The sequence below is a fragment of the Cebus imitator genome, unplaced genomic scaffold (assembly GCF_001604975.1).
Source record: "Cebus imitator isolate Cc_AM_T3 unplaced genomic scaffold, Cebus_imitator-1.0 Scaffold160, whole genome shotgun sequence".
Taxonomy (NCBI): Eukaryota; Metazoa; Chordata; class Mammalia; order Primates; family Cebidae; genus Cebus; species Cebus imitator.
The window spans coordinates 202188-213156 of record NW_016107475.1 but is presented as its reverse complement, the minus strand read 5'-3'; positions in this window follow the sequence as shown (position 1 = coordinate 213156).

Sequence of the window (10969 nt, the reverse complement as noted above, 5' to 3'; positions counted from 1 at the left end):
AAAAAAAAAAAAAAAAAAAAAGAAGCTATATGATGACAAGCACACGAAAAGATGCTGAACATCATGAGCCGTTAGGAAAATGCAAATTAAAATCAAAATGAGATATCACTACACTTCCAGCAGAATGGCTAAAATAAAAAATAGTGACAACACTGAATGTTGGAGAGGATACAAGAAAACTGATCACTCAAACATTGCCAGTGGGAGGGCAAAACAATAGAGTCACTCTGGAAAACAGTTTGGCAGATTCCTTAAAAACAAAACATGTGGCCGGGTGTGAAGGCTCATGCCTGTAGTCCCAGCACTTTGGGAGGCTGAGGTGGGAGGATCACCGGAACCCAGGAGTTTGTGATCAGCCTGGGCAAAATTAATTAATTAATGAAAATGAAACATGCAACTTCCATACAACGAAGCAGTTGTATCCCTGCACCTTTATATCAGCAAAGTAACTTATTTTCATATAAAAACCTGTACATCAATTTTCACAGATGCTTTGTATGTAGTAACTAAAACATGCAAATAACCACGGTGTCCTTCAGTGGGTTAATGGTTAAACAAATTGTGGTACATCTATACCATGGAATATTATTCAGCAATAAAAAGACAAACTATTGATTCACACAACAACTTGGCTGAATCTCCAGAGAATTATGCTTAGTGAATAAAGCCGCTCACTCCAAATTGTAGATAATATGATTCCATTTATGTAACATTTTTGAAATGACAGAAGTATAGAAATGGAGAGCTGATTAGTGGCTGCCAAGGGCTAGGGCTATGCAGCAGGAGGGAAGCTGTAGTCCCAGCACTTTGGGAGGCTGAGGCAGAAGGATCACTGGAACCCAGGAGTTTATGATCACCCTGGGCATTAAATCAATAAATACATAAAATAAAAATTAAAATGAAACATACAGTTATAAAGAGCAACAGGAGGGATCCTTTGCTGATAGAAATGTTTTGGATATCAATATCCTTGTGATATTGTACCATAGTTTTGCAAGATTTTACCATTGGGGGACATTGGGTCAATCTTCTGTGGCATCTCTCTGTATTGTTTCTTACAACAGTATGTGAATTTATACTTACCTCAAAACAAAATTTTAATTAAAAAAATGATATTTGAAACCAAGATGATATTTGATCCAAGAATCTTTTGGAGGTGCTTCATCATGGGCAGAAATAAAGGTGAACAAATCAGGAAACCCAGCTATACCTAGAGAAGGGAAGGGATGTGTGTTGAAACCGTACCTTGCTTTACAGGATAATCAAATACCTTCTAAAATGAATGATGATAAACTACTCTAGAGCAGTGGATCTTTTAAGTACCCATTTTGCAGACCAACCCTTAGCATTGTGTCCAACACTCAGTAGGCACTCCACAAAATGTCAGTGGAACTGATGACTTGTCTCCGCTATACACTGACGATTCTCTGTAGTTGAACAGAGGGTGAGGGGACCTAAGGAAGAACATACAATGAAAGCTGCAGGTACTTGGCTTTTCCATTTTCTCTCCTTTTCTTCCTCTTTCTTCTCCCTCTCCCTTCTTCTCTCCCTTTTCCCTTTCCTCTCTCTCCTCTCCCTTTCTCTTCATCTTTCTCCCTTTCCTCCCTCCCTCCTCAAACCTCAGAAGATCCCAGAGTGTGGGCATTTGAAGGAAATGGATCGAAATCTGCGTGTATCCTCAGCTCACAGCCACCAGATGGCAGGAGGAGATCAAGAAATTCAGGCAAAGCCCTTCTGAGCCCTACTTGCTTCACCTTCAAGAAACCACAACCTGCCAGCACCTGGCCAGCTTGCTTTTCTGGGTAAGTGACTATGTGGAGAAATATTTTTTGTTTTCCAGAACTGCCTGTAAAACAATACCTGGTGCTGGCCAAAGCAAGTAGATGCTGTGTAATTAGGTAGTGAAGGTACCTGAGGAAGGGACACTGTGCTTCTGCTTCTGCTTCCCTCTGCCTTTTCTTTCCGCATCTGCAGAATAGGGGTTCTGGTTGTGTCCTGCCTCACCATGATAAGGCAGCTGAGAGATGAAATGAGTCAAGTGCCCTGCATGCCACAGATGAGAGATGTTTTTCTAGGAAGAATGACATCAGTGCACCATGTATGTCTGACCACTGCCCCCAACAAGGAACATATGAAGTGCCCTGGTACTGTGGTGGCTATGAACCTTGGAGTGATCTTAAACATGCTTCCAGTCCTCATGTCATTCCCCAGCAAAGTAAGACAATGACACCAACAGAGTTACACTCACTAGAAAAAGTTGCCCCGTGACAGGTACCAGAGGCAATAGAGAAAGAGATTTTCTTGGTAAGAATTTTTCTGGGAGGGGTGGATTTAGAGCCAGGAACTGTAAGTGAGATCTCAGCCTTGCTGTAACTAAGCCTGATCCTCCAGCCTCACTCTCCCACCTGCAAATGAGAGTGATGCCTGTCCCTCAGCAGAGATGATGTGGAAGCATTCATTCTGCCCCGAGTAGACTTGGTATATAATCATGTGTGGAAGTTAGAGATGTCTCCTCCTCATCTTTCATGTTGAATTTCACCCTCTTCTGAGGATATCTGAGTGTCTCCACCAAGGAGAGGTGGAGTCCACAGGCTGAGAAATGCCCCACCATACTAGAAGCATGCCTAGTGGGCACTATCTCAGGCTAGCTGGTTGACCAGCTTTGGCTTCTTTCTCCAGTTTTGGGTAACTTCATCCTGTTTCACAAATATCATGGTTATTTCTTGGCATATTAAGCTGTGAGATGAGCAATGTAACTGGGGCCAATATATGTTTTCATTTTAATCAGGAAATTCTTGAGACTTCACTAAAAGTCCTTCTGTTCCCCTATTTTCCATCCAAATGTCTTACGCAGGGCAGATACCAAAAACAAACGGTAGGAGATGCTACAGTTACTCCGATGAAAGCCCTAGGAGCAGGCGGCAGAGTGCTCAGGCCTCCAGTGGGGGTCAAGGGATCTGGTTCTCCAAGGATAGCCTCAGACTGGCTCTTGGGAAAACCAGAAAACCTGACTTGAAAACACACCCTTCTTCAGTGGCAATGTTTTCTGGAATGGGCACTTGGAGACAGTTTGGTGGTTCAAAGGAAAGGAATCTAAGGAACAGAATCAAAGTAAAGGCAGGTCATTGGTACAAAACAACTTTGCCACAAGGGAGGCGCTGGTGGAGTCACCTTCTGGAAGTCCGCTGGAAGCCTGAAGAAGGCTGCAGTCCAATGCCCAGCACAACTTGCTGGCCCCTGCTGTGTGGCTGAACGCACACACGGGGTGCCCTGACACTGGCCATTTTGCAAGGATCTAGGGGACAATAGCAGCTGATGGCTGCAAGAATGGGGAGCCCACAGCAAAGGGATTAATGATGATCCACAAGGACCCCTGTGGAGAGATGTCAAACAGCATCTGCAGATGATTCTAGCAAGTACGGCAGTAGCCAGAGGTATTAGGAGTATTAGAATAACATTTGGCGCAGGTTGCAAAGTGGAGCAATCCCACCCTGGTTAATTGCAGGTTTCACTCAGGCAAAACAATGGTGCAAATACCACTGAGGCCTCCATGGACAAGACCTAGTTTCATTCCCAAGATTGCTCTGAAACGTCATCCCTTCAGGAGAAAGATGCTCCAACCTTGGGTGTCATTCCTGAGGTGAATCCCTTTTCAGCAACTATTTAATTTGTTTAAACTATGCAAGATTAGAATAGGATGCTGGTGGTGGTTATAAAACTCAGAATAAATGTTAGTTTTATTATATAGCTCATCTCTTTTTTAAAAGGGATTTTTCCCCAATATGAATCTTTCCTGTGACAAGTTATAGGTCAAACAAGGCAGAACCACAAAGACATTACACTCATTTTCTACTAGGGCAGAATTTCCTAGCTGATGCAAAAGTGCTGGCATTTTTTCCTTAGCCTCATCCCCAAAGAAAAGTAAGCCAGGGACATAGGCATGGGGATAATCAGCAGTAAGGAAAAAAAGAGCCATTGATAGTTTTGCCCAACTTTCCTGCATAAGAGAGCCCTTTTTAGTGTCAGATGGTGCCAAGGCCTCTCCCATGATTGTAGTTCTGCTCTATTACCCATTGATTGAGAAAAATTCATAATGATAAATATTTATAAGGCATATAAAAACCACTCAAAAATAGTAGCACATGGTTATGTGAGGTATGGTTTCTCAATCTCAGGCAATGTTTGGAGGCCACTGGCAGGGCTGCTGTAACAACTCCAGGAAACCCAGAAGGGAAAAAGGCTAAGACACATCCTTCCCTGAAGAAGTCCACCATCTAGTTTTTAAAGAATGGGCCTACACAGGGCTTCGCTTCACAGCCTTGACATTAGCACAGCATGAGGCAGACAGGCAGACGAGGACCTTCCCCGCAGGGTCCCTCTGGAAGCATTCACTGCTAAATAACCGAGGACTACTGAGGGGAGGGGAGGGGAAGAAAGGGGAGGGGGTTACGATAATAAAACTGCAGCCTGATAGGCCAGTAGCTGCTGCAGTGAGTCCCTCACCCCCTACCCTAGGGGAGCCAGACCCAACAAAAGCAAGATGATGGATGCATTATCTTACTTTAGGATCTCAACTCCTCTGACATTAGCATAGCCTGTTATAGAGCTGAGGACAGTTCTCCCCTCTGCTCTCCTACGTCACATCAGGGTAAAGGCCAGACCATCTGTGGTCAGATGCTGTCCCAGGACCCCAGAACCTCAAACAGGAGAGGAGCAGGTGGCTGTGGGTGGTTTCCTGGCTGGGATCTTCCTTCAGAACCTCTCCATGACCCAGCCGGCTGGAGAAATGCAAGCCTTGGAGATAGGAACTTAGCCTGAAGCCATCAAAGGGGCTCTATTACAGGGTCATTCCAGTGCTTTGAAAAACAGATTTCACTTCTCTACCTAGAAATTAGTCCTCTTCCCTTGGATACCTTAAAGGGAAATGGTAACAAAAAAATTTAACTGGTGACCTGATCCTCTAAGCCCAGCCAGTGATCAGATTTTGGTTGGGGGTGGGGCAGTCTATTTCCCACCCCCTGCCATCCAGGAGTTGCTCTAGAAGTCCAAGCCTTCTTTTTGGGAAGGCAGGGGGTTGCCATGTGAGTGCAAGAAGGCACCCTGGCTACGCACAGAAGAACACAAGACAAATTTTATGTTTTATGCTCAAGTGAGGGGTAAAGTGGTAACTATGGGAAGGAAAGCTAACTGGGGCAGATTATAATAAATCACAGGTCACCAAGCAGTTTGAACCCACAGCTGGATGCAGGTACAGAAAATGACATCTTCCTAAAGAGCATCTCTGAAACACTCTTAACAAAAACTAACAGGAGCCGGTTGCCTTAAGGCAATGCCAATTCAGCAGAAATGAGGATCGCCCAGAGCAGTAGATTTTCTATGATTAAAAGTCAAATGAGTCCAGTAACTTAATTATAATATTTTTCTCTCCTCTTTTGCACTCAGGAGTATTTGGCATCTTTTATCAGGGCGACGACTACATCAGGTACCTACAAAAGGCTTTGATAAAAATAATCTGATTTTCTATAGCTCTGACGATTTACTGATTTGGTAAAAGGTCAGAGCCTGCTACCAATGGCACTCTCTGTGGTCAGAGACTGCTTAACTATCAACTGTTTCTTGTGCCCAATGGTATTATAGATACGGTAAGATTCCGATGATTAAAATTCCCTCCTTCCCTCCCTCTCTCCCTTCCTTTCTTCTACATTTATTGAGTGCCTGCTATGTGCTGAATATATGAAGACCAGTTAGACACAATGCCTGGCCTCAATGAGCTTCCAGTGTAGTGAGGAAACAGCCCTTGTTAAAAAACCAGCTAAATCCAATGGTTAGAAATAGCTAAACCATGAAGAAATAATAAACATTCACAAACATGTGAACAAGGGAAAACACAACAGCCTTGAGGCATTTTTATCTGTCAGAGATATGGGCCAGAAGTTTTGCTTGTAAATCAGTGCACACAGAAGATGCTGGGTAAATCCTTGTTGAAGAAATTCATTAACATAGTCACAGAAGCTAACACTAGAGAGTGCATCTGAATTCTCTGCTTCAGCACTGTCATTTTATAAAAGAGGAAATTGAAACTCGGGAAGGTCAAATGTATTGGGTGAGCCAAGGATGGAGCAGAGTACAGCAGCCACGTCTCCTGGTTCCTGTGCGCTTTCTCCCACATTGAATCCTGACCTGGAAAACCTGGGCTTTCAACATGTGCTTTTCTGAAAAGGAATTAGGAGACAAGACTTTACCCTCTAGTAGCTCAGAGTAAGAGAAGAAAGATCCCACTGCAAAAGGACTTACAAAAGTAAGTGAGGCTGAAGCTGTAAGAGAAGGAAGTGGGTTTCTCAGCATTCAACAAAACAGAATAAACAGTTAAAGAAGGCTGGGTGTGGTGGCTCATGCCTGTAATCCCAGCACTTTGGGAGGCCGCCAGCACTTTGGGAGGCCAAGGCAAATAGATGATCTGAGGTTAGGAGTTCAAGACCAGCCTGGCCAGCATGGTGAAACCTCGTCTCTACTGAAAATACAAAAAATTAGCCAGCATGGTGGCACATTCCTGCAGTTCTAGCTACTCAGGAATCTGCAGCAGGAGAATCGCTTGAATCTGGGAGGCAGAGGTTGCAGTGAGCCAAGATTGTGCCACTGCACTCTAGCTTGGATGACAGAGCAAGATTCTATCTAAAAAAAAACGACAGCAACAACAACAAAAACCAAAAAACAATAGTTAAAGGAGTCTTTAAGAGAAATAATTTCTAACAAGAGAAACATGTTCCTACTGGGCTAGTGCAGCATGACCCCCCTGTAATGTTTCCTTGGGTGGTAAACTAAAGCAGAGTGTCTGTGAAGCCAGAGCCAGGGCCTGGTCCCCAGTGAGGGGCTCATGTGGACCAGAGGCAGCATGCTTCCACCCCAGTCAGCTGTCTTCCAGGTGAGGGTAAGGGAAGCAAAGCACAGGGATGGACACTGTAGCAGTGTGGGGAGAGTGTGGTCTTTACAATCAGCCAGGCCTGGGTTTAAGTCTCAGCTCTGCCAGGGCCTCAGCTGGGAAATCTCAGGCCTGTGACCAAGCTTCAACCTCCTTATTTATGAAATGGGGAGAACATTATCTCTTTTATAGGGCTGATTTTATAATCCTTTATATTACAATTTTTATGATGATTAAATATATATATCTAGAAGCTTCTGGTATAGGGACTACTTCTTAGTAGGTATGCAATAAATCTTAGTTAAATCTAAGTTGTTTAAATCCATAATCACTAAAAGAAGAAAACACAAAAACTAAATAGTCCAACAATTCCAAGTGCTACTGAGAATGTGGACAAGGAGATACTCACACAGTGCTGTGGAGAGTAGAAACTGTATAGCCACTTTGGAGAATCTGGCATTGAGTGATGTGGAAGATGCATAGGGCTACTACCCAGCAATTCTTCTATTAGGTATATACTAAACTCAGGCCAAGCATTGTTGGCTCACACTTGTAATCTCAGCACTTTGAGAGGCTGAGGCAGGAGGATCACTTGGAGCCAGGAGTTTGAGACGAGCCTGGGCAACACATCGAGACTCCATCTCTACAAAATGATAAATAAATAAATAAATAAATAAATAAATAAAATAAAGTCACGCACATGTGCCCAGGAATGTTTACAACAACAGTGTTTGCAATTGCCCTAAACTGGAAACAACCCAATTAGCCATCAACATTAGAACAGATCAACAAGTAACTATTACAGATAGGAGATAGATAACTATTCATATAATGAAATATCATATAGCCATGAAAATGAATGAACTATAGCAACACACAGCAACATGGATGAATCTCACGAACACAATATGGAGAAGCAGCAGCAAGACACAAAAGAACATATGCAGTGTGATCCCATTCATATGAAGATCAAAAACAGGAAAAAAATGAGATTACATTATTTAGGGATACTAAATATTATATCCCTAAATACAGCAAACACAGAAAGCTATAAAGAAAAGCCAAGAAATGATTACCACAAAAGTTACGAAAATGATTACTTTTAGGGAGAGAGAAGAGGGGTTTGTTTGTTTGTTTAATTAGAAACGGGGTCTCACTCAGTTGCCCAGACTGGAGTGCAGTGGCACCATCATGACTCACTGCAACACTGAACTCCTGGGCTCAAGTGATCCTCCCAACTTGGCCTCTCAAAGTGCTGGGATTATAGGTGTGAGCCACTGCACCAAGTTGAGAGGAGGGTTTTGATGGGGAAGGGCATTCCAGGGATTTACAGGGCACTAGTAATGTTCTGTTTCCTGATCTGGGTCATAGTTACACTTGGTTGTTCTCTTTATAATAATTCATTAAACTGTACTGTTAAATGGTTTTCGGTTTTCTATATGTATGTTATAGTTTGGTTTTTGTTTTTGTTTTTATCTGAGACAGAGTCTTGCTCTGTCACCCAGGCTGGAGTGCAGGGGCCCAATCTCAGCTCACTGCAACCTTGGCCTCCCTGGTTCAAGCAATTCTCCTGCCTCAGCCTCCTGAGTAGCTGGGATTACAGGTGCCCATCACCATGCCCAGCTAATTTTTGTATTTTTAGTAGAGACAGGGGTTTCACCATGTTGGCCAGGTTGGTCTGGAACTGCTGGCCTCAAGTGATCTACTTACCTCAACCTCCCAAAGTGCTGGGATTATAGATGTGAGCCACTGTGCCTGGTCTATATGCATATTTCTTGATAAAAAGTGAAATAAATGTACATGCCGAAGGAGACAGAAATACCATCCTCATAGATGAGGGACAAGAAAAAATATAGGTATCTTATAAAATATTTCTGTCTTTGTTTCATTTTGGATAAGTTGAAAGATGCAAGGTTAGTAACCATTTTTTACATAAGAGAGAATGAAGTAGCACTAGGTAGGATACTATTAAAGACTTCTAGACAGAATTTTCCAAGCCATCTAACATTCTCATCTTCTGAGTATTTCTTGAATGCAGAAATTAAGCAACGTGACGTATGAATTTTGACCTGGTGTAATTCCAATATTAATGCACAACCATTGTGAGAAAGTGGAGAGGGACTAACTTAAAACATATGTAGACAAATTAGTGTTCATACTTTTGCGAAAGGAATGGAATTCTCATTGTTCTCTTGGGGATCAATTAGTTTGACAAGAATAATTTTTTTTATAATATTGAGTTTATAAGAGGGAAATGGGCCAAGATGGCTGCCTCCATTGGACTGGGCCTCACAGAATTCTTCTGCCAGTAGTTTTCTTCAGATCTGATTATTTGGCAGGTAAAGAAACTGGCTTTTGCTACTTTACCCAAAGTTATCAGATCTGGGGGACTGCTGGCAGCGGTTTCTGAGGCTACTGACATTTCCTGTAGCCCCTGCTTTGCTGCCCATCACCTGGAGAAAGGCGAGCCTGTGCCGGCCACAGCCTCTCTGGTTCCCAGGCTCCGCGTAGGTCACGTGGACCCTACTGCTCATGGTTGTCATGACAGCCTGCTCCAACAACATATTCATATTTTCATGGCGCAAGTGAAAAGAAAGGGCCCAGCTCAAACCTCATCATTTTCCCGGATGGCAATATCCCCAGAAACTCCAAGAGGGATTTCACTTTCCATAGAGAATAGGAAGGCCTGACCTAAAGTGACTGGATTTGGTCAGTTCCCAAAACAGGATGAGGACCGCAGGGATTGTGTCTGTTGATGGAATTACGCACTTGGCTTCATTATTTGTTTCCAAAATACAGATTTTATAAAAGTCATTTTAAGTGTTAAAAAAAAAAAAAAAACCCTTCAGATTATACATTTGAGAAGTGAAGTTGGAAAAGGACTCTTGATTCTGTGTGAATGTGTGAGGTTCAGATGTTATGCTTTCATAAAATAACTTGTGTTTGAAGGCTGGACACTTCCTCCTCACAGATGTCTCACTTAGTGATTTTGTTACCTATTTTGGTGGATTCAGCTGTCTCTCCAGAAATGAGCACAAGGAGCCCCTAAGGAGACACAGATACGGGATATTAAAGGAATGTGAACTATGCCAGGGAGTTACAGGAGTGGAGGTAAGCCTTTCTGTTGCATGGAGCAGAGCTGCTTTCTGAGGAGAGGGAATCTGACCCCCAGCCAAAACCACTTCTCTGGTGAAAACTCCGACGGTCTCAGGACAGATGCCTTGGACATCATCTCTAGGAGTGGGCAGACAAGGCCTCACAAACTTGTCCCAGTAACACCGTTAGGACCTCTACTCTGAAAGACCACCAAGTAGGGCTCAGCCAGGACCTGAACTGAGAGAAAAGTTCCTCCAACAAAGGAAAAACTTTCTTCAGAGACAATTGAACCATGGCTAATGGGTATAGCATTCAGACTCAGATACTCTATCTTTATAGTGGCTGTGGTAGCTTGATTTGGTACTTTTCTTTCACTTTTTCTTTCTTTGTCTACAGGTAACAGAACACAATGCAGCTGGAGAAATTAGAGCAAAGGGTTCCCCATCTTTCCATGGGACTTACCTTTCCCTACACTCACTCTTCCACAATGGGTTCCTCTGTCTTCTGACAGGGCAGGAGAAGCTTTGCAAGGCTGGGGACTGTCACTTAGCTCCATTTCTTTGTTTCTTTGCTACATTCTGTGCCCCTGCTACTAGCTGATCTTTTTGTTGACTCTCTGTTGGGTTATTTACACTGTCAACCAGGGTCATTTACACTGTCCTAATATCAGTTTCTATAGTATTTTCTATGTCACTGGAACCGTTGCCTTCCCTGGGCACTTGACGTGTGTCCTCACCTAGAGTTTTATAGGTTTATTATAAAGGATATTACAAAGGATACAGAAGAGGGTATGGAGGGCAAGGTATAGGGGAAGGCGGCCTGGAGGTTCTGTGCCCTCCTGGGTACGCCACCCTGAAGGAACCTCCTTCTGGTCAGCTATCTGGTAGTTCCTATACTTGACAGTTTTCTATAGCAACGTTTGCTGACACGTGCGCAGGCCTCATACCTTGCTAG